Source organism: Arachis hypogaea, chromosome 13 (assembly GCF_003086295.3).
Source record: "Arachis hypogaea cultivar Tifrunner chromosome 13, arahy.Tifrunner.gnm2.J5K5, whole genome shotgun sequence".
Classification (NCBI taxonomy): Eukaryota; Viridiplantae; Streptophyta; class Magnoliopsida; order Fabales; family Fabaceae; genus Arachis; species Arachis hypogaea.
In genome coordinates, this window is record NC_092048.1 from 70,481,482 (window position 1) to 70,502,983 (window position 21,502).

The 21,502-nt window shown below is 38.7% G+C and overlaps 1 non-coding gene across 1 annotated transcript; it reads left to right on the forward strand.

The window, feature by feature from the left end:
* The first annotated feature begins 13,344 nt into the window (after window positions 1–13,344).
* Window positions 13,345–13,452, forward strand: LOC112739233 (small nucleolar RNA R71). The gene has a single exon (XR_003170169.1). It is a non-coding gene; the product is annotated as a small nucleolar RNA R71 (small nucleolar RNA).
* Window positions 13,453–21,502: the final 8,050 nt, after the last annotated feature.

The following is a 21,502-nucleotide window of genomic DNA, read 5'->3' on the forward strand; positions in this document are numbered from 1 at the left end:
TCTCAAAATGGAAATTGGAATTGAAAGATACATTTTGGAAATTAAAACAGAAAATGAAAAGGGCAATAGAAAGTAAGTCCGAAAAAAATCCCCATCTAACTTAAATTCTAAGCTATTTATACACTCTCTTCCATTGATCTTCAATCTCTGAATTGGGCTTTAGGCCTTGATGGAATTGGGTTGAAATGGCTCCAATTGGTTTTCCTTGCTGTTGAGAAGAGATCTGTTTGAATTTCAGATTCTGATGCTTCACGTTAGAGTCAACGTTTGATGGCCAACGTTGACTCAAATGCTCTTCAGAAAAACCAGATAACTTGCTGTCATTGGCGTTTGACTCAACATTGGAGGGCCAACATCCTGCTATCCACGCGTATGCATGCTTTGCGCGTTTGCGCATAAGGGGTAAAAATGTTCATCCACGCGTACGCGTGCTGCACGCGTGCGCGTGGATGCAAAAATATCATTTTCTAGTTTTAAACACATGCAGGGGAGCGTTGGCCTTAGCCTTGGACCTCCAACATTCCCTCCAACGTTGGCATTTCCACGCGTGTGCGTACTCTACGCTTACGTATGAATCACCCTTTTTCCCATCCATGCGTACCCGTCAATGACGCGTACGCGTCGATTCAAGTTTATCAAATCCAATTCTGGGCTCTTTATCGCGGACGTTGGAGGCAAGTGTTTGAGGCAATGTTGGACTCCAACGATCGTTTAGTGACGCGTACGCGTGACCCACGCGTACGCGTCACTCAAAAATTCAATCCAAAACATCAAAGTTTAGTATTTTCCAATTCAAAATATATAAACCGAGAGTAATGAAATTGATAAACCCCGATATCGTGATTTATCTTGTGCTTATTTTGAGGGATTTTGTCACCTTTTCTCGCATTTATTCAATGAAATAGCATAGTTTTGTAATTCTCCCTTGAATTTTGCTTAAGTATAAAAACATGCTTTTTAGGCCCTAAATTGGTGATTTTAATTCACTTTAATTCCATTCGATGCCTTGATGTGTTTGATGAGTGAATTCAGGTCCATAAGGCAAGTATTGGATGGAAGAAATGAGGAGAAAAGCATACAAAAAGAGAGAATGCATGAAGAAACAAAGATTGGGAATGCTCCAAAGGACGCGCACGTGCACCAGGTGCATACGCGTAAAAGTGGTTTCGCCAATAGACGCGCACGCGTACACACCGCGCCCGCATGGGTTGAGAACTTGCCAATTGATGTGCACGCGCACATGACGCGCACGCGCCGATACTCTCACGTGGCCCACTTGAAGGCAAAATGCTGGGGGTGATTTCTGAGCTGCCAGGCCCAAATCCAACTTGTTTCTGAGTGTATTTCATGCAGAATTGAAGTCCAAGCAAATGGGGATCAATTGTTTTGTAGTATAGCATCATGTAGGTTAGTTTCTAGAGAGAGAAGCTCCCTCTTCTCTCTAGAATTAGGTTAGGTTAATTTCTCTTAGATTTAGGTTCAATTACATGTTTTCATCTTGTTTCTTTTATGAATTCTTGCTTCTACTCTTTCATTCTCTTGATTTGTAATGTTAATTTCCTTTTTTGCTCTCTTTTATGTTCATGGATGCTTACGTTGGATTTAGATCTCTTTTAATGAAATTTAATGTTTGATGTTCTTTTAATTGTTGAATTGAGTTGTGAATTTACTTTTCTTGCAATTGGTAGTTGGTAGTTTTATTATTCTTGCATTTTTACTATGCTTTCCTTTTATGCCTTCCAAGTGTTTGACAAAATGCTTGGTTAGATCTTAGTGTAGAATTTTGTGCTCTTGGCTTGGGAAGGTAACTTAGGAACTCTTGAGTCGCTAATGTCCAAGTGATCGACGATTGGGAGCCATTAACGCTAGATCTCACCAATTGATTAGGTGTAGAACTAGGAGTTATGTACTTGGATTGATATAGCTCACTTGACTTTCCTCTACTATTAGTTAGGGGTTAACTTAGTGGGATTGATTCTTGCCAATTCTCATGTTGTGGTTAGTGATTAGGATAGAGATCCTTGACCACCAAACCTTGCCAAGACCTTTTTAGTTGTTAGTTTATTTTCATTGCCATTTATATTTCATGTCTCTTATACCAAAAACCCCAAAACATACCTCCATAACCAATAACAAGGTACTTTATTGCAATTCCTAGGGAGAACGACCTGAGGTTCAATACTTCAGTTTATAAATTTAAGGGTTTGTACTAGTGACAAACACAATTTTTGCATGAAAGGGCTATTGTTAGTTTAGAAACTATACTTTACAACGAGATTTCATTTGAGAATTCTAAACCACACAAAAGTCCCGTTCATCAAAATGGCGCCATTGCTAGGGAGTTGCAATGGTGTTATGTTATTGGTTATTGTATATATGTGAATATTGTGAATAGCTTGATTTTTGGATTGCTTCTTAGATTTTGCTAGTTTTAGGACTTTGTTTCATTATTTCCTGTTAGCTTTTATTTCTTATTTTCACTTTTCACTATGAATTCTCACTTTGGCTATGAGTGTGATTATAACTATGTTGTAGGAAATGGGATCTTCAATGAGGATGTGTATCAAGGATGGGACAATCAATGGTGGGAGGAGCCATATGCATATGATCAATCCTCATGGCAACAACCTCCACCAATGCACTATGAAGAGGAGCCATTCTATGATGCATATCAATCCAATGGCTATGGTGAATCCTCTTGTGACTTTCAAGAACCACCACCATATGCCTATGAGCCATATCCCCAACATAACCATCAACCATACTCACAAGCCACCTTTCACCAACCATCTTCATATGACCCTAATCCATACCCACCATACCAACAATCATATGAGCCATATGAACCACACATAGAGCCACCACCACTCCAACATCAATATTTTCAAGAGCCACCCCCCTCTATACTATTACCAAGTAGAACCACCTCCAACGCATGCAAATTTTCAACCACAAGATGAATTCTACTTTTCGCCACAACCACCTTCCGACTATAATACCTTCCCCTCAAACAATGAATCTTCTCTTCCACCATCACCCCCCGATGAAGCCTCTATACTAGAATTAAGGGATCTTGAATCTCATATCTTAAGGCAACACGAGGAGGATGAAAAGAATTTTGAGGAGTTAAGAGCAAAAATGGCCATCATGGTAGAAGCCATTGGCAACATAGTCTCATCCCGCCTAAACCTATGCGATCAAGGCACTTCCATTGTGGAATGTGGAGAAGCAATGAAGCTTAGTGAGGGAGTGAACTTGAAGCTCCAAGGAGAAGAAGAGGAGTTAAAGCAAGAAATGCAACAAGTGGAGGAAGTAGAGATTATTAAAGAAGAGGAAGAAGTGGTTGAAGACTTAGGAGATACGGAACCACCTTGGGAGTCTAAGATTGAAGAAAAACACTCCAAAATTATTGAAATTGATACTAAGGAGTAATGTGCACAACCTCCAAGGCATATCTCTTATGAAGAATTGGATGGAATAGAGCAAGAATTAAGTCCCCTTGGTGATGAAGATCAAGCATCAAGTCTTAGTAGTAAAGAATCCTTTGAGCATGAAGAACCTTCTCTCGATGAAATGGAAAGCAATGTGGAGGTAAATGTCTCTCACCCTCCCATTTATGATTTGAGTAAGGGAAAAGAGTTAGATAAAAGTGTTGAACAAAGGATTGAGATTAAGAGATCTTGTGAGGAGGTGCAGATCCTTAGAAAAAGCAGGATGGGAATTGAATATGCTTTAGCAAGACCCTTGAAATCACCTTTGCCTAGGTTGCCATCTACACCTTCATTTGAGTGGATGAAACTCATTTCTATTATCTTTATTATCCCACTTGAATATGACTTGCTTGAAACGGATGGTCAACTTAGGATGCTTTGTGGGATGAAGCGTAAAAGAAAGATGTTTCGTGGTTGGCGTTGCAAATCAAGGCTCATTATGGTTGAAGCTTCAAGGAGTAAAGGTTGGACTAGTGCTCAATTGGATGGGTCTAGGAGGATAGTTTGGTACTTCCATGAGAATTCATCTCTCTTGCCACCCGGAGGAAATCACCATGATCAACTCAAGGACGGGTGTGAAAACAAAGTGTGGGATCCCGGATCACACAAGGAAGATCAACTTTGGGAGCCTATGGTTTGTGAAGAACTCCATCAAGGCTTGGAGTTATTAACCTTGAATGATGAAGCACAATGGAAGTCCAAGCATTGGTGGATGTTCAAGGATGGATTCAAGCACAAGCCACCTTGATGAAGAGCTCCCCATAGGTCCAACTTAAGGACAATAAACAAAAGTGCTAGGTGGGAGACACCCCACCATGGTAACATCTTTTCATCTTTCCTTTTTGTACATATTGGTAAAATAAGTTTAATTTCATGTTTTGTTTGATTAGTTAAGTTTAATTGGGAGCCTAGTAAGTTAAATAAGGTTTTATGATGTTTTGGTAGTTGTTTAGAGGTTTGGAATGCTTGGTTTGGTGCAAAAGCATAGAAAAATTTTGAAAAACAGAGCACCACCCACGCGCACACACACTCCACGCGTACGCGTGAATTAAGCAATTTCGGCCATCCACGCGGACGCGCCAAGTACGCGTACGCGTGGATTGAATTTTTCCACTTCCCATACATTTACCCGAGAGTTGTGCCTGAAGTGTGCCAACTTAGTGCCCCAGGGCACGCGAACGCGTACCTTGCGCATCCGCATCAACTCTCTGCTTTTCCATGCACGCGTACGTGCACTGTACGCGTACGCATCGCTTCCATTTCATCAATCCACGCTTATGCGCACATGACGCACACGCGTGGATTGCCCTGTTTCACCTTCTTTTCTTCTCTTCTTTCCATTTCTTTCCTTCTTCTCTTTTCTCTTCTTTTCTTTCCACCCTTCAAACATCATCCGACACTACCAAACATCATATAACACCATTTTTTTAGTTAGTTAGTTGGTTTAATTTTTATTTTCCATTATAAGTGTTGGATTACTAATCTTGTTTACTGTTTACTATTGCTTATTACTAATAGGATGTTGGTTTAACATCATTGTTGTTAATTGTCATTGTTGGATTCTTTGTTGAGGTTATATTTGGTTACTTGGTTCGAAATATTTTATGTTTAATGCTTTTGAATACCGAGTACATGTTACATTGCTTTCATGCATCTTAACTCTTTGAATTGCCTGTTTTGGCCATCATGCATTCATCATCTATTGTTAGGCAATTGTATATTATCATTGATTTTTTTAGGTGATGCCTGTTTATGGTTTACCCTTATTCACGTCACTTATTTCATGCATTGAGATTGTGGGATTGTGAGATTGGATCGAAAGCTTACCTAGTGACATATTTTTAAGCTTTGTAAAGCTTTGTGGGCCATGCTTGCTATGTGATTGATTTTTGACTTCTATATCCTTTTTCCTAAGTTCCATTGCATCCATGTGTTTCACCTCTATGTCACTTAGGTGTTGCAACAACTTCAATATGTGTCATTGATTGTTGTGTGAGTTTCATACACCATTTTGTTCACTAAGTCTACCTACACATCAATCAATGTCCATGCATTACCCAATTTCACAATTGCTTGATTAATTGCTTGAATGCTTTCATGCCTCTTCACTACTTGTGTGGTTGACTTAACCTACAAGTCTTTTAAAGTATCTCAAGTACACTAGAATGAGTGAAACGTGTGTCTTCTTTTGTATAATTGTGACATGGTTTCTAAATACTAGAGTATGAGTTCTAAACCACATGCAAGTTAGGACCCACACACTCATTTTTCACCAATGTCACACTAATTCACTCACTCAATTCTAGTGATTTACCTCATTCCAACAATTCACGCTTCCTAGCTTTTGTATGTTTTCATCTTACGGTGTTTATTTTGTTTTTCATGATTGATGCACCATAAGCAAAAATGGAAGCAGAAGAAAAAACACGCAGCACCGGTTGACCTACCAGCTGAAGGTAGCAACTCGGAAAGTCGTCGTACCCCCTTGCTCATCTTTGGATGCACCGAGGATGGTGCAAACTTTTAAGTGTGGGGAGGTCGTCCGACCGCTCGGCATTTTTGGGTGACAAATTTCTAATCCCAACACTTTTGCATCTCATTTTAGGATTTTTAGTTACATTTTTTTATTTTGCATATGTATATATTAAGCTTAGTCAAAATCATGATATTTTCCAAGGATTTTATCTATAGGGTACCCCAATTGAAAAAGAAAAAAAATTTAGAACTTGCTTGAATTATATACTTTGTGGAACATGATTTTTGAGCTAAGAACACAAGCATGTGAGGTTTGAGCCTAATGGTGTGGTTACATCATATATAACCACTTATTTTCATTCTTGTGTGCATTATTCTCTTCCTATGATTGTAATCTTTGATTTGTTTGATTCTTTATGTCCATTATTTTGTGTATACATGCATTTATATGATTGACGCCATTCTTCAAATAGCTCACTTACCCAAATGGCCTACCCTTTTATCTTCCATTGTTAGCCAATTTTGAGTCTATGCTTAACCCGTTTGTTCTTAATTGTAGCACATTACAAGCCTAAGTAAAAAACAATAAATGTCCTTAATTGGGATCTTTGATTAGCTTAGACTAGTGAGAGTGTTCATCAATTGATTTTGGGAAAGTTGGGAACATTGGGTAGAGATAAAAGTGTGTTTATGTTTTTGTTGAAAAACTATGGGAATTGGGTACACACTCATGTATTAAATATGAAACCATATGCATTGGTACTTGGTGCACGAAATTGTGATGTCCAGGCTCGAATAATCCCTGGCAACGTGAGCAACTTGGTACGCGTAATCGTGATTACACTTTAATAATGTAAAATTCATGGCTCTTTCTTTCCCTGGCGATGGCGCCAAGAACATGGTGCCAATACCATGGTTCACAACTTCGATACAACTAACCAGCAAGTGCACTGGGTCGTCCAAGTAATACCTTACGTGAGTAAGGGTCGAATCCCACGGAGATTGTTGGTATGAAGCAAGCTATGGTCACCTTGCAAATCTCAGTTAGGCAGATATAAATTGATAATGATGTTTTCGAATACTAAATAATAGAATAGGGATAGAGATACTTATGTAAATCATTGGTGAGAGTTTCAGATAAGCGTATGGAGATGCTTTCGTTCCTCTGAACCTCTGCTTTCCTGCTATCTTCATCCAATCAGTCTTACTCCTTTCCATGGCTAGCTTTATGCAAGGGCATCACCGTTGTCAGTGGCTACATCCCCTCCTCTTAGTGAATAATATGCTCACGCACCCTGTCATGGCACGGCAATTCATCTGTCGGTTCCCGATCATGCTGGAATAGGATTCACCCTCCTTTTGCGTCTGTCACTAACGCCCAGCACTCGCGAGTTTGAAGCTCGTCACAGTCATTCAATCATTGAATCCTACTCGGAATACCACAGACAAGGTTTAGACTTTCCGGATTCTCTTGAATGCCACCATCATTCTAGCTTACGCCACGAAGATTCTGGTTAGGAGATCTAAGAGATATTCATTCTAGCTTATTTCATGTAGAACGGAAGTATTTGTCAGGCACGTGTTCATAGGGGAGAATGGTGATGAGCGTCACACATAATCATCACCTTCATCACGTTCTTGGGTGCGAATGGATATCTTAGAAGCGAAATAAGATGAATTGAATAGAAAACAGTAGTACTTTGCATTAATCTTTGAGGAACAGCAGAGCTCCACACCTTAATCTATGGAGTGTAGAAACTCTACCGTTAAAAATACATAAGTGAAAGTCCAGGCATGGCTGAGAGGCCAGCCCTCTGATCTAAGAACCAGACGTCCAAAGATGGTTTACACTGATCAAAGATGCCTCATACAATAGTAAAATGTCCTATTTATAATAAACTAGCTACTAGGGTTTACATGAGTAAGTATTTGATGCATAAATCCACTTCCTGGGCCCACTTGGTGTGTGTTTGGGCTGAGCTTGAGTGTTGTACGTGTAGAGGTCCTTCTTGGAGTTGAACGCCAGTTTTTGTGCCAGTTTGGGCGTTCAACTCTGGTTTTGGCTCCTTTTCTGGCGCTGGACGCCAAATTTGGGTAGAAAGCTGGTGTTGAACGCCAGTTTACGTCGTCTATTCTTGGCCAAAGTATGGACTATTATACATTTCTGGAAAGCCCTGGATGTATACTTTCCAACGCAATTGGAAGCGCGCCATTTCGAGTTCTGTAGCTCCAGAAAATCCACTTTGAGTGCAGGGAGGTCAGAATCCAACAGCATCAGCAGTCCTTCTTCAACCTCTGAATCTGATTTCTGCTCAAGTCCCTCAATTTCAGCCAGAAAATACCTGAAATCACAGAAAAACACACAAACTCATAGTAAAGTCCAGAAATGTGAATTTAACATAAAAACTAATGAAAACATCCCTAAAAGTAACTAGATCCTACTAAAAACATACTAAAAACAATGTCAAAAAGCGTATAAATTATCCGCTCATCACAACACCAAACTTAAATTGTTGCTTGTCCCCAAGCAACTGAAAATCAAATAGGATAAAAATAAGAGAATATACTATAAATTCCAAACTATCAATGAAACAGAGCTTCAATCATATGAGCGGGACTTATAGCTTTTTGCCTCTTGAATAGTTTTGGCATCTCACTTTATCCATTGAAGTTTAGAATGATTGGCATCTATAGGAACTTCAGATTTCGAATAGTGTTATTGACTCTCCTAGTTCAGTATGATAATTCTTGAACACAGCTTCTTTATGAGTCTTGGCCGTGGCCCTAAGCACTTTGTTTTCCAGTATTACCACCGGATACATAAATGCCACAGACACATAATTGGGTGAACCTTTTCAGATTGTGACTCAGCTTTGCTAAAGTCCCCAATTAGAGGTGTCCAGGGTTCTTAAGCACACTCTTTTTTTGCTTTGGACCTTGACTTTAACCGCTTAGTCTCAAGTTTTCACTTGACACCTACACGCCACAAGCACATGGTTAGGGACAGCTTGGTTTAGCTGCTTAGGCCAGGATTTTATTCCTTTTAGGCCCTCCTATCCATTGATGCTCAAAGCCTTGGGATCCTTTTTATTGCCCTTGCCTTTTGGTTTTAAGGGTTATTGGCTTTTTGCTCTTGCCTCTTGGTTTTAAGAGCTTTTGGCTTTTTCTGCTTGCTTTTCTTTCTATTTTTTTTTCTACAAGCTTTGTGCTTTGCTGCTTTTTCTTGCTTCAAGAATCATTTTTATGATTTTTTAGATTATCAAATAACATGTCTCCTTGTCATCATTCTTTCAAGAGCCAACATATTTAACATTCTTAAACAACAACTTCAAAAGACATATGCACTGTTCAAGCATACATTCGGAAAACAAGAAGCATTGTCACCACATCAATATAATTAAGCTAAGTTCAAGGATAAATTCGAAACTCATGTACTTCTTGTTCTTTTGAATTAAAACATTTTTCATTTAAGAGAGGTGATGGATTCATAGGACATTTATAACTTTAAGACATAGTTACTACTACTAATGATCATGTAATGAAGACACAAACATAGATAGGCATATAACATAGAAAACGAAAAACAGAAGAAATAAGAACAAGGAATGAATCCACCTTAGTGATGGTGGCGTTTCCTTCTTGAGGAACCAATGATGTCCTTGAGCTCTTCTATGTCTCTTCCTTGCCTTTGTTGCTCCTCCCTCATTGCTTTTTGATCTTCTCTTATTTGATGTTCCACCCTTAGTTGTCCCATATTGGAACTCAATTCTCCTAGGGAGGTGTTGATTTGCTCCCAATAATTTTGTGGAGGAAAGTGCATTTGAGGCATCTCCGGGATCTCATGGAAATGAGCTTCTTGCGCCTCTTGAGCTCCATGATTGGGCTCTCTTGCTTGCTCCATCTTTTTCTTAGTGATGGGCTTGTCCTCTTTAATGAGGATATCTTCCTCTATGTCAATCCCAGCCGAATTGCATAGGTGGCAAATGAGGTGAGGAAAGGCTAACCTTGCCATAGTGGAGGACTTGTCAGCCACCTTGTAGAGTTCTTGAGATATAATCTCATGAACTTCCACCTCTTCTCCAATCATGATGCTATGGATCATGATGGCCCGGTCTATAGTAACTTCAGACCGGTTGCTAGTGGGAATGATTGAGCATTGAATGAACTCCAACCATCCCCTAGCTATAGGCTTGAGGTCCAATCTTCTTAGTTGAACCGGCTTGCCTTTGGAGTCAACCTTCCATTGAGCTCCTTCTACACATATGTCCATAAGGACTTGGTCCAACCTTTGATCAAAGTTGACTCTCCTTGTGTAGGGGCGTGCGTTCTCTTCCATGTTTGGCAAGTTGAACGCCAACCTCACATTCTCCGGACTAAAATCTAAGTATCTCCCCCGAACCATTGTAACATAGTTCTTTGGATCCGAGTTCTTACTTTGATCATGGTTCTTGGTGATCCATGCATTAGCATAGAACTCTTGAACCATTAGGATGCCGACTTGTTGGATGGGATTTGTTAGAACTTCCCAACCTCTTCTTTGAATTTCATGTCGGATCTCCAGATACTCATTTCTTTTGAGTTTGAAAGGGACCTCAGGGATCACCTTCTTCTTGGCCACAACATCATAGAAGTGGTCTTGATGGGCTTTGGAGATGAACTTTTCCATCTCCCATGACTCGGATGTGGAAGCTTTTGTCTTCCCTTTCCCTCTTCTAGAGGATTCTCCGGTCTTAGATGCCATCAATGGTAATGGAAAAACAAAAAAGCTATGCTTTTACCACACCAAACTTAGAATATTGCTCGCCCTCGAGCAATAAACAAAAGAATAGAAGAAGAAGAAGAAGAAATATGGAGAGGGAGAGGGAGATGTGGTTTCGGCCAAGAAGGGTGTAGAGGGGTGTGTTGTGTGAATTTGATTAAGAATGGGGGGCTTTATATAGGGAAGGGAGGGGGGTTAAGGTTCGGCCATATGGGTGGGAAATTGGTTTTGAATTTTAAAGGTAGGTGGAGTTTATGAGGCAGGTTTATGGGGAAGAGTGGATGGATGTGAGTGGTGAAGAGGTGATGGGGAAGAGAGTTTGAGGTGATTGGTGAAGGGTTTTTGGGGAGGAGTGTTTGTGGGGTTGTGTGAAAGAGAGTGGTGAGAAGAAGTGAGTGGAGGTAGGTGGGGATCCTGTGGGGTCCACAGATCCTGAGTGGATCCTGTGGGGTCCACAGATCCTGAGTGGATCCTATGGGGTCCACAGATCCTGAGGTGTTCAAGGATTTACATCCCTGCACCCATTAGGCATGTAAAAATGCCTTTATACACAACTCTGGGCGTTCAGCGCCAGGTTGGTGGCCATTTAGGGCGTTCAACGCCCATTTGTGTGCCATTTCTGGCGTTGAACGCCAGAACCATGCCTGTTCTGGCGTTCAGCGCCCAGAAGCTGCCCATTTTGGGCGTTCAGCGCCAGAACCATGCTCTGTTCTGGCGCTGAACGCCAGACAGATGCTCCTCCAGGGTGTGATTTTTCTTCTGCTGTTTTTGATTCCGTTTTCAATTTTTATATTTATTTTGTGACTCCACATGATCATGAACCTACAAAGACATATAACTAAGAAAAATATAGTTAGATAAATAAAAATTGGGTTGCCTCCTAACAAGCGCTTCTTTAATGTCAATAGCTTGACAGTGGGCTCTCATGGAGCCTCACAGATGTGCAGAGCTTTGTTGAGACTCTCCAACACCAAACTTAGAGTTTGGATATGGGAGTTCAACACCAAACTTAGAGTTTGGTTGTGGCCTCCCAACACCAAACTTAGAGTTTGACTGTGGGGGCTCTGGTTGACTCTGCTTTGAGAGAAGCTTTTCATGCTTCCTCTCCATGGTTGCAGAGGGAGATCCTTGAGTTTTAAACACAAGGGGGTTCTCATTCCAATGAAGGACTATTTCAGCTCTGTCAACATCGGTCACAGCTCTTGTTGTGGCTAGGAAAGGTCTTCCTAGGATGATGGATTCATCCTCTTCCTTTCCAGTATCCAGGACTATGAAATCAGCAGGGATGTAAAGGCCTTCAACCTTTACTAACACGTCCTCTACTTGTCCATAAGCCTATTTTCTTGAATTGTCTTCCATCTCTAATGAGATTTTAGCAGCTTGCACCCCATAGATTCCCAGTTTCTCTATTACAGAGAGGGGCATGAGGTTTATTCCTGAACCAAGGTCACATAGAGCTTTAAAGATCATGGTGCCTATAGTACAAGGTATTATGAACTTTCCAGGATCCTGTCTCTTCTGAGGCAATGTCAGTTGATCCAGATCACTTAGTTCATTGATGAACAAGGGAGGTTCAACTTCCCAAGTATCAATGCCAAATAATTTGGCATTCAGCTTCATGATTACACCAAGAAACTTGGCAGTTTGCTCTTCAGTAACATCATCATTCTCTTCAGAAGAGGAATACTCATCAGAGCTCATGAAGGGTATAAGGAGGTTCAATGAAATCTCTATGGTCTCTAGATGAGCCTCAGAGTCCTTTGGTTCCTTAGAGGGAAGCTCCTTATTGACCACTGGACGTCCCAGGAGGTCTTCCTCATTGGGATTCACGTCCTCTCCTCTCTTCACAGGTTCGGCCATGGTGCTTATGTCAATGGCCTTGCACTCTCCTTTTGGATTCTCTTCTGTATTGCTTGGGAGAGTACTTGGAGGGATTTTAGTGATCCTTTTACTCAGCTGGCCCACTTGTGCTTCCAAATTTCTAATAGAAGACCTGGTTTCATTCATGAAACTCACAGTGGCCTTAGATAGATCAGAGACTAGATTTGCTAAATTAGAAGCATTTTGTTCAGAGTTCTCTGTCTGTTGCTGAGTGGATGATGGAAAAGATTTATTATTGTTAAACCTGTTTCTTCCACCATTATTAAAGCCTTGTTGAGGCTTTTGATCCTTCCATGAGAAATTGGGGTGATTTCTCCATGATGAGTTATAGGTGTTTCCATAAGGTTCACCTAAGTAATTTACCTCTGCTATTGCAGGGTTCTCAGGATCATAAGCTTCTTCTGCATAAGAAGCCTCTTGAATACTGTTGGATGCAGCTTGCATTCCATGCAGACTCTGAGAGATCATATTGACTTGCTGAGTCAATATTTTATTTTGAGCCAATATGGCATTCAGAGTATCAACTTCAAGAACTCCCTTCTTCATAGGCGTCCCATTATTCACAGGATTCCTTTCAGAAGTGTACATGAACTGGTTATTAGCAACCATGTCAATGAATTCTTGAGCTTCTGCAGGCGTTTTCTTTAGGTGAATGGATCCACCTGCAGAAGTGTCCAGTGACATCTTTGATAGCTCAGATAAACCATCATAGAATATATCCAGGATGGTCCATTCTGAAAGCATGTCAGAAGGACACTTTTTGGTCAACTGTTTGTATCTTTCCCAAGCTTTATAGAAGGATTCACCTTCTTTCTGTCTGAAGGTTTGAACATCAGCTCTAAGCTTGCTCAGCTTTTGAGGAGGAAAGTACCTGGCTAAGAAAGTCGTGACTAGCTTATCCCAAGAGTTCAGGCTGTCTTTGGGTTGAGAATCCAACCATAATCTAGCTCTGTCTCTTACAGCAAAAGGGAAAAGCATGAGCCTGTAGACTTCAGGATCTACTCCATTAGTCTTAACAGTATCACATATCTGCAAGAATTCAGTTAAGAACTGAAAAGGATCTTCAGATGGAAGTCCATGAAACTTGCAGTTCTGCTGCATCAAAGAAACTAATTGAGGTTTTAGCTCAAAGTTGTTTACTCCAATGGCAGGAATGGAGATGCTTCTTCCATGTAAATTGGAATTAGGTGCAGTAAAGTCACCAAGCATCTTCCTTACATTATTATTATTTTCGGCTGCCATCTCCTCTTCCTGTTCGAAAATTTCTGAAAGGTTATCTCTGGATTGTTGTATTTTAGCTTCTCTTAATTTTCTCTTCAGAGTCCTTTCAGGTTCTGGATCTGCTTCCACAAGAATGTTCTTATCCTTGCTCCTGCTCATATGACAAAGAAGAGGGCACAGAAAAATAATAATAATAATAGAGATCCTTTATACCACAGTATAGGGATCCCTGTGTGAGTAGAAGAGGGGGAGACAAAGAATGTAATATAATGGAAGAAACACAACTGTGAGGATGGCAGAGATGTGAGATGAGATGTTAGGATATGAATGAATAAATAGAATAAGATGGGGGAGGGATAATTTTCGAAAATTATTTTGAAAAAGAGTTAGTGATTTTCGAAAATGGTTTTTGAAAATTGTTAGTATTTTTTCGAAAAATTTTTTTAAAATTAAAAATAAAAATAAGAATAATTAGTTAATTAAAAAGAAATTTTTGAAAAAAAGGGAAGATATTTTCGAAAATTAGAGAGAGAGAGTTAGTTAGGTAGTTTTGAAAAAGTTAAGAAACAAACAAAAAGTTAGTTAGTTAGTTGAAACAAATTTTGAAAAGATAAGAAGTTAGGAAGTTAGAAAAGATATTTTGAAAAGATATTTTTGAAAAAGATAAGATAAGAAGATTTTTTGAAAAGATATGATTGAAATTAGTTTTGAAAAAGATTTGATTTTTAAAATCACAATTAATGACTTGATTCATAAGAAATCACAAGATATGATTCTAGAACTTAAAGTTTGAATCTTTCTTAACAAGCAAGTAACAAACTTCAAATTTTTGAATCAAAACATTAATTGATTATGTTATTTTCAAAAATTTGATATAAAAATAAGAAAAATATTTTTAGAATTTTCGAAAATAACTAAGAAATTTGAAAAAGATTTGATTTTTGAAAAAGATTTTGAAAAAGATAAGATTTTCAAATTGAAAATTTGATTTGACTCATAAGAAACAACTTGATTTTAAAAATTTTTGAAAAAGTCAACTCAAATTTTCGAATTTGATGAGAGAAAAAGGGAAAGATATTTTTTTGATTTTTGAATTTTTATGATGCAAGGGAAAAACAAGAAAAATGATGCAATGCATGAAATTTTTAGATCAAAACAATGAATGCATGCATGAATGATATGAGTGTCAAGATGAATACCAAGAACACTTTGAATGTCAAGAAGAACATCAAGAACATATTTTTGAAAAATTTTTTATGCAAAGAAAACATGTAAGACACCAAACTTAGAATTCTTTAATGCTTAGGCACTAAGAATTCAAGAATGCATATGATAAACATGAAAAGACACAAAACAAAAAATCATCAAGATCAAACAAGAAGACTTACCAAGAACAACTTGAAGATCGTGAAGAACACTATGAATGCATGAAATTTTCGAAAAATGCAAGATGCATATGCAAGTGACACCAAACTTATGATATGACTCAAGACTCAAACAAGAAACACAAAAATATTTTTGATTTTTATGATTTTCTAATTTTTTTGGATTTTTATTTTATATTTTTCGAAAAATTCTTTTGAAAAAGAAAATAAGGATTCCAAAATTTTTTTAATTTGAATTCCAGGAATCTTATGCTCTAAAGCTCCAATCAAAGGGTCAGGCATGGCTTAATAGCCAGCCAAGCTTTAGTATATAACTCAGACATGACACGCCTGACATACTCATTCCCAAAGGAATTAGACATGGCTTTACAGCCAGCCAAGCTTCACATGCTTTATGAAACACTAGAATTCATTCTTAAAAAATTTTGAATAAAAATATATTTTTTCGAAAACAGGTGAGAAAATTTTGAAATATTTTTGAAAATTTTTTGAAAAGAAGACAAAAAGAAAATTACCTAATCTGAGCAACAGGATGAACCGTCAGTTGTCCATACTCAAACAATCCCCGGCAACGGCGCCAAAAACTTGGTGCACGAAATTGTGATGTCCAGGCTCGAATAATCCCTGGCAACGTGAGCAACTTGGTACGCGTAATCGTGATTACACTTTAATAATGTAAAATTCATGGATCTTTCTTTCCCTGGCGATGGCGCCAAGAACATGGTGCCAATACCATGGTTCACAACTTCGATACAACTAACCAGCAAGAGCACTGGGTCGTCCAAGTAATACCTTACGTGAGTAAGGGTCGAATCCCACGGAGATTGTTGGTATGAAGCAAGCTATGGTCACCTTGCAAATCTCAGTTAGGCAGATATAAATTGATAATGATGTTTTTGAATACTAAATAATAGAATAGGGATAGAGATACTTATGTAAATCATTGGTGAGAGTTTCAGATAAGCGTATGGAGATGCTTTCATTCCTCTGAACCTCTGCTTTCCTGCTATCTTCATCCAATCAGTCTTACTCCTTTCCATGGCTGGCTTTATGCAAGGGCATCACCGTTGTCAGTGGCTACATCCCCTCCTCTCAGTGAATAATATGCTCACGCACCCTGTCACGGCACGGCTATTCATCTGTCGGTTCCCGATCATGTTGGAATAGGATTCACCCTCCTTTTGCGTCTGTCACTAACGCCCAGCACTCGCGAGTTTGAAGCTCGTCACAGTCATTCAATCATTGAATCCTACTCGGAATACCACAGACAAGGTTTAGACTTTCCGGATTTTCTTGAATGCCGCCATCATTCTAGCTTACGCCACGAAGATTCTGGTTAGGAGATCTAAGAGATATTCATTCTAGCTTATTTCATGTAGAATGGAAGTGTTTGTCAGGCACGTGTTCATAGGGGAGAATGGTGATGAGCGTCACACATAATCATCACCTTCATCATGTTCTTGCGTGCGAATGGATATCTTAGAAGCGAAATAAGATGAATTGAATAGAAAACAGTAGTACTTTGCATTAATCTTTGAGGAACAGCAGAGCTCCACACCTTAATCTATGGAGTGTAGAAACTCTACCGTTAAAAATACATAAGTGAAAGTCCAGGCATGGCCGAGAGGCCAGCCCTCTGATCTAAGAACCAGATGTCCAAAGATGGTTTACACTGATCAAAGATGCCTCATACAATAGTAAAAGGTCCTATTTATAATAAACTAGCTACTAGGGTTTACATGAGTAAGTATTTGATGCATAAATCCACTTCCTGGGCCCACTTGGTGTGTGTTTGGGCTGAGCTTGAGTGTTGTACGTGTAGAGGTCCTTCTTGGAGTTGAACGCCAGTTTTTGTGCCAGTTTCGGCGTTCAACTCTGGTTTTGGCTCCTTTTCTGGCGCTGGACGCCAGATTTAGGTACAAAGCTGGTGTTGAACGCCAGTTTACGTCGTCGATTCCTGACCAAAGTATGGACTATTATACATTTCTGGAAAGCCCTAGATGTCTACTTTCCAATGCAATTGGAAGCGCGCCATTTCGAGTTCTGTAGCTCCAGAAAATCCACTTTGAGTGTAGGGAGGTCAGAATCCAACAGCATCAGCAGTCCTTCTTCAATCTCTGAATCTGATTTCTGCTCAAGTCCCTCAATTTCAGCCAGAAAATACCTGAAATCACAAAAAAACACACAAACTCATAGTAAAGTCCAGAAATGTGAATTTAACATAAAAACTAATGAAAACATCCCTAAAAGTAACTAGATCCTACTAAAAACATACTAAAAACAATGTCAAAAAGCGTATAAATTATCCACTCATCAGTACTTGTATGTATTTTAGTTTGAAAAGAAGAAAAAAAATGATGATGAGAAAAGCAAAAGAAACAAAAACATATATATATATATATATATATATATATATATATATAAAAGAAAAAAATATAGAAAAGGAAAGACAAAAAGAATTGCAAAAAAAAGGGGACAAAATGCCCCAAAGCAAGGTTCAATAAAAGTCAATGCATATGGGTGGTGATAAAAAAAAAAGGGGGAGAATGCATGAGTGTGTGGAAAAGTGAAGAATAGGTAGTTAGGTTTGTTTAGAATTGTATAGGTTGTCATAGGTTAGGTGGGTAGTTTAAGTTAATCAAAGATTCAAATCTCAAGCCCACTTGACCATATGCATCCTACCTTGACGCTAACCCCATTACAGCCTATGGGAAGTCCTCATGATATCTGTATGCATGCATGAAATAATTGTTGATTGTTAGATGAAAAACAAATCTTGAAAAACATGATTAGGGGAGAATTGAGTGAATCAACCCCATACACTTGAGCGACTAGAGTGGATACACATCCGGTGAGGGTTCGATTGCTCAATTACATGTTTCCACCCATGATCATCTTTTCTTGCAAGTTTGTAAAATCTTTCAATGATTCAATTCAATTTTGGGTTTGATTTGACTGCTATGGCATTAGCCCTTGTACTTAAATGTGTTTTCCTGGAAGTTGACTTGTTTTGACCAAGTGGATGCATTCATATAGATAGATTGCATTTAGTTAGTTTGCATTGAATAAATGTTGATGTCCCTTTGCTTCTTTCTTGATTTTAGCATGAGGAAATGCTTAGTTTAAGTGTGGGGAGATTTGATAAACCCCAATTTTGTGATTTATCTTGTGCTTATTTTGGGGGATTTTGTCACCTTTTCTCGCATTTATTCACTGAAATAGCATAGTTTTGTAATTCTCCCTTGAATTTTGCTTAAGTATAAAAACATGCTTTTTAAGCCCTAAATTGGTGATTTTAATTCACTTTAATTCCATTCGATGCCTTGATGTGTTTGATGAGTGAATTCAGGTCCCTAAGGCAAGTATTGGATGGAAGAAATGAGGTGAAAAGCATACAAAAAGGGAGAATGTATGAAGAAACAAAGATTGGGAATGCTCCAAAGGACGCGCACACGCACCAGGCGCATACGCGTAAAAGTGGTTTCGCCAATAGACGCGCACGCGTACACGCCGCGCCCGCGCGGGTTGAGAATTTGCCAATCGATGCGCACGCGCCGATACTCTCACGTGGCCCACTTGAAAGCAAAATGCTGGGGGCAATTTTTGAGCTGCCCATGCCCAAATCCAACTTGTTTCTGAGTGTATTTCATGCAGAATTGAAGTCCAAGCAAAGGGGGAGCAATTGTTTGGTAGTATAGCATCATGTAGGTTAGTTTCTAGAGAGAGAAGCTCCCTCTTCTCTCTAGAAATAGGTTAGGTTAATCTCTCTTAGATTTAGGTTCAATTACATCTTTTCATCTTGTTTCTTTTATGAATTTTTGCTTCTACTCTTTCATTCTCTTGATTTGTAATGTTAATTTCCCTTTTTATTCTCTCTTTTATGTTCATGGATGCTTATGTTGGATTTAGATCTCTTTTAATAAAATTTAATGTTTGATGTTCTTTTAATTGTTGAATTGAGTTGTGAATTTACTTTTCTTGCAATTGGTAGTTGGTAGTTTTATTATTCTTGCATTTTTACTATGCTTTCCTTTTATGCGTTCCAAGTGTTTGACAAAATGCTTGGTTGGATCTTAGTGTAGAATTTTTGTGCTCTTGGCTTGGGAAGGTAACTTAGGAACTCTTGAGTCGCTAATGTCCAAGTGATCAACGATTGGGAGCCATTAACGCTAGATCTCACCAATTGATTATGTGTAGAACTAGGACTTATGGACTTGGATTGATATAGCTCACTTGACTTTCCTCTACTATTAGTTAGGGGTTAACTTATTGGGATTGATCCTTGCCAATTATCATGTTGTGGTTAGTGATTAGGATAGAGATCTTTGACCACCAAACCTTGCCAAGACCTTTTTAGTTGTTAGTTTGTTTTCATTGTCATTTACATTTCATGTCTCTTATCCCAAAAACCCCAAAACATACCTCCATAACTAATAACAAGGCACTTTATTGTAATTTCTAGGGAGAACGACATACCCGAGGTTCAATACTTCGGTTTATAAATTTAGGGGTCTGTACTAGTGACAAACACAATTTTTGCATGAAAGGGCTATTGTTGGTTTAGAAACTATACTTTACAACGAGATTTCATTTGAGAATTCTAAACCACACAAAAGTCCCGTTCATCAGAAATCTCGGGTCGTTCACCCTATGATGCAATTGGAAGTGTTACTTTTTCAGTTGTGAGGGCAAAGGGGGTTTGCAAATCAAAGAACAAAAGATTAAAAGAACTAAGCAAAAAAAGAACTTAGAGATGATCAAAATTATAGTTAATGCAATTAAAGAGAAGATGAGATCAAAACTAGTGAAAATGCTATAAATGCAATAAAGAGCCTTGACTTGGGAATAAGAGGATCCAAGGAATCCTATCATCGCCATAACCACAACTATGATAATTATGATGAGTCAATCTCGCCTAGTTAACCCCTAACATCGAGGAGTAAGTCAAGCAAGCATAATTGACCTTATTCCATAAGTCCTAGCTAACTTACCAAACTAGTTGATAAAAAGCTAGCGTCAACGAAAACAAGAGTCAACTAACTACCCAAGAATTACCATTAAATGTCAGACATTATGACTCTAGTATCCTAAGATCTCAATTCCCAAGCCAAAGTGTGAAAATCTACTCAAAACTCATAATTGGCATTTTCACAAACACCTTGTGTGTATAAAAGTAAAACATGAAAAATTGTAAGGGAAAATGGAAAACTATAACCAACAATTCACAAAATCAAATATAAACAAGCAATCAAACATAAAGAGAGCATAAAGCATTAAATTCATCAATCAAAACTTTAAGAAACTCAAAATTGCAAATATGAACAAAGTAACTTGAACCAAAGGAAATTGAAAGCAAAAGTGCTATAATTAAAGAGGAAATTGAGAGTACTTACAATTAAAGAAGCAAAATCCAAAAGAAAAGCTTGCTATAAAATGCTACATGAAGATGGAAGTGAAACCCTAGAAGAGCAATTTTTACACTACTCCTACTCCTACTATATGAAACTATGAAAAATAAAATCTAAGTCCTAATGAAAGCTTATGTCTTGATATGTGTTGATATCCCCTTCATATAGCACTTCAATTCAGCATTGGAGCTTCCAAAACTGGGCCAAAGGCCCCCAAATTGCGCAGCACGTGTTTCATTAATGAAATCACGTGTTGGGTCCTGTGCGTACGCACAGACATGTGCGTACGTGCAATTTGCTATTTTGGCTCCTGTGCGTAGGCACAGGTACTTGTGTGTACGCACAAATACAAATTTCCTCTTGTGCGCATGCACGCAAGCTTGTGCGCACGCACACTTATCTGTGTGTGCTTTTCCTTGTTTTCTTCATGTGTTCTCCCTTGTACATGCTTTCTTCCACTTTTGCCTAGCCAATCTTGCCAAAATGACCTGAAATCACTCACAAAACATATCACGGCATCGAATGACATAAAAGTGGAATTAAAATCACCAATTTAAGCACAAAAATGCATGTTTTCACATTTAAGTCCAAATTAGGGATCAAACACAAAAGTATGCTATTTTGGTGCCTAAGTGTGAGTTTATGTGATGAAATCCATCCAAATCAAGCTAAAATATATCAGAAAATATAGACTCATTAGGCGTGATTGAGGATATGATTGTTAGGGTTGGACCCTTTGCATTCCCCACGGATTTTTTGGTGCTGGAAATGGACGAGCACAAGAGTGCGTCCCTTACCTAGGAAGACCCTTCCTAGCCACATGACGGACCCTCATTGACATTCAGAAAGGGGAAGTAACCCTAAGAGTCAATGAGTATTGAT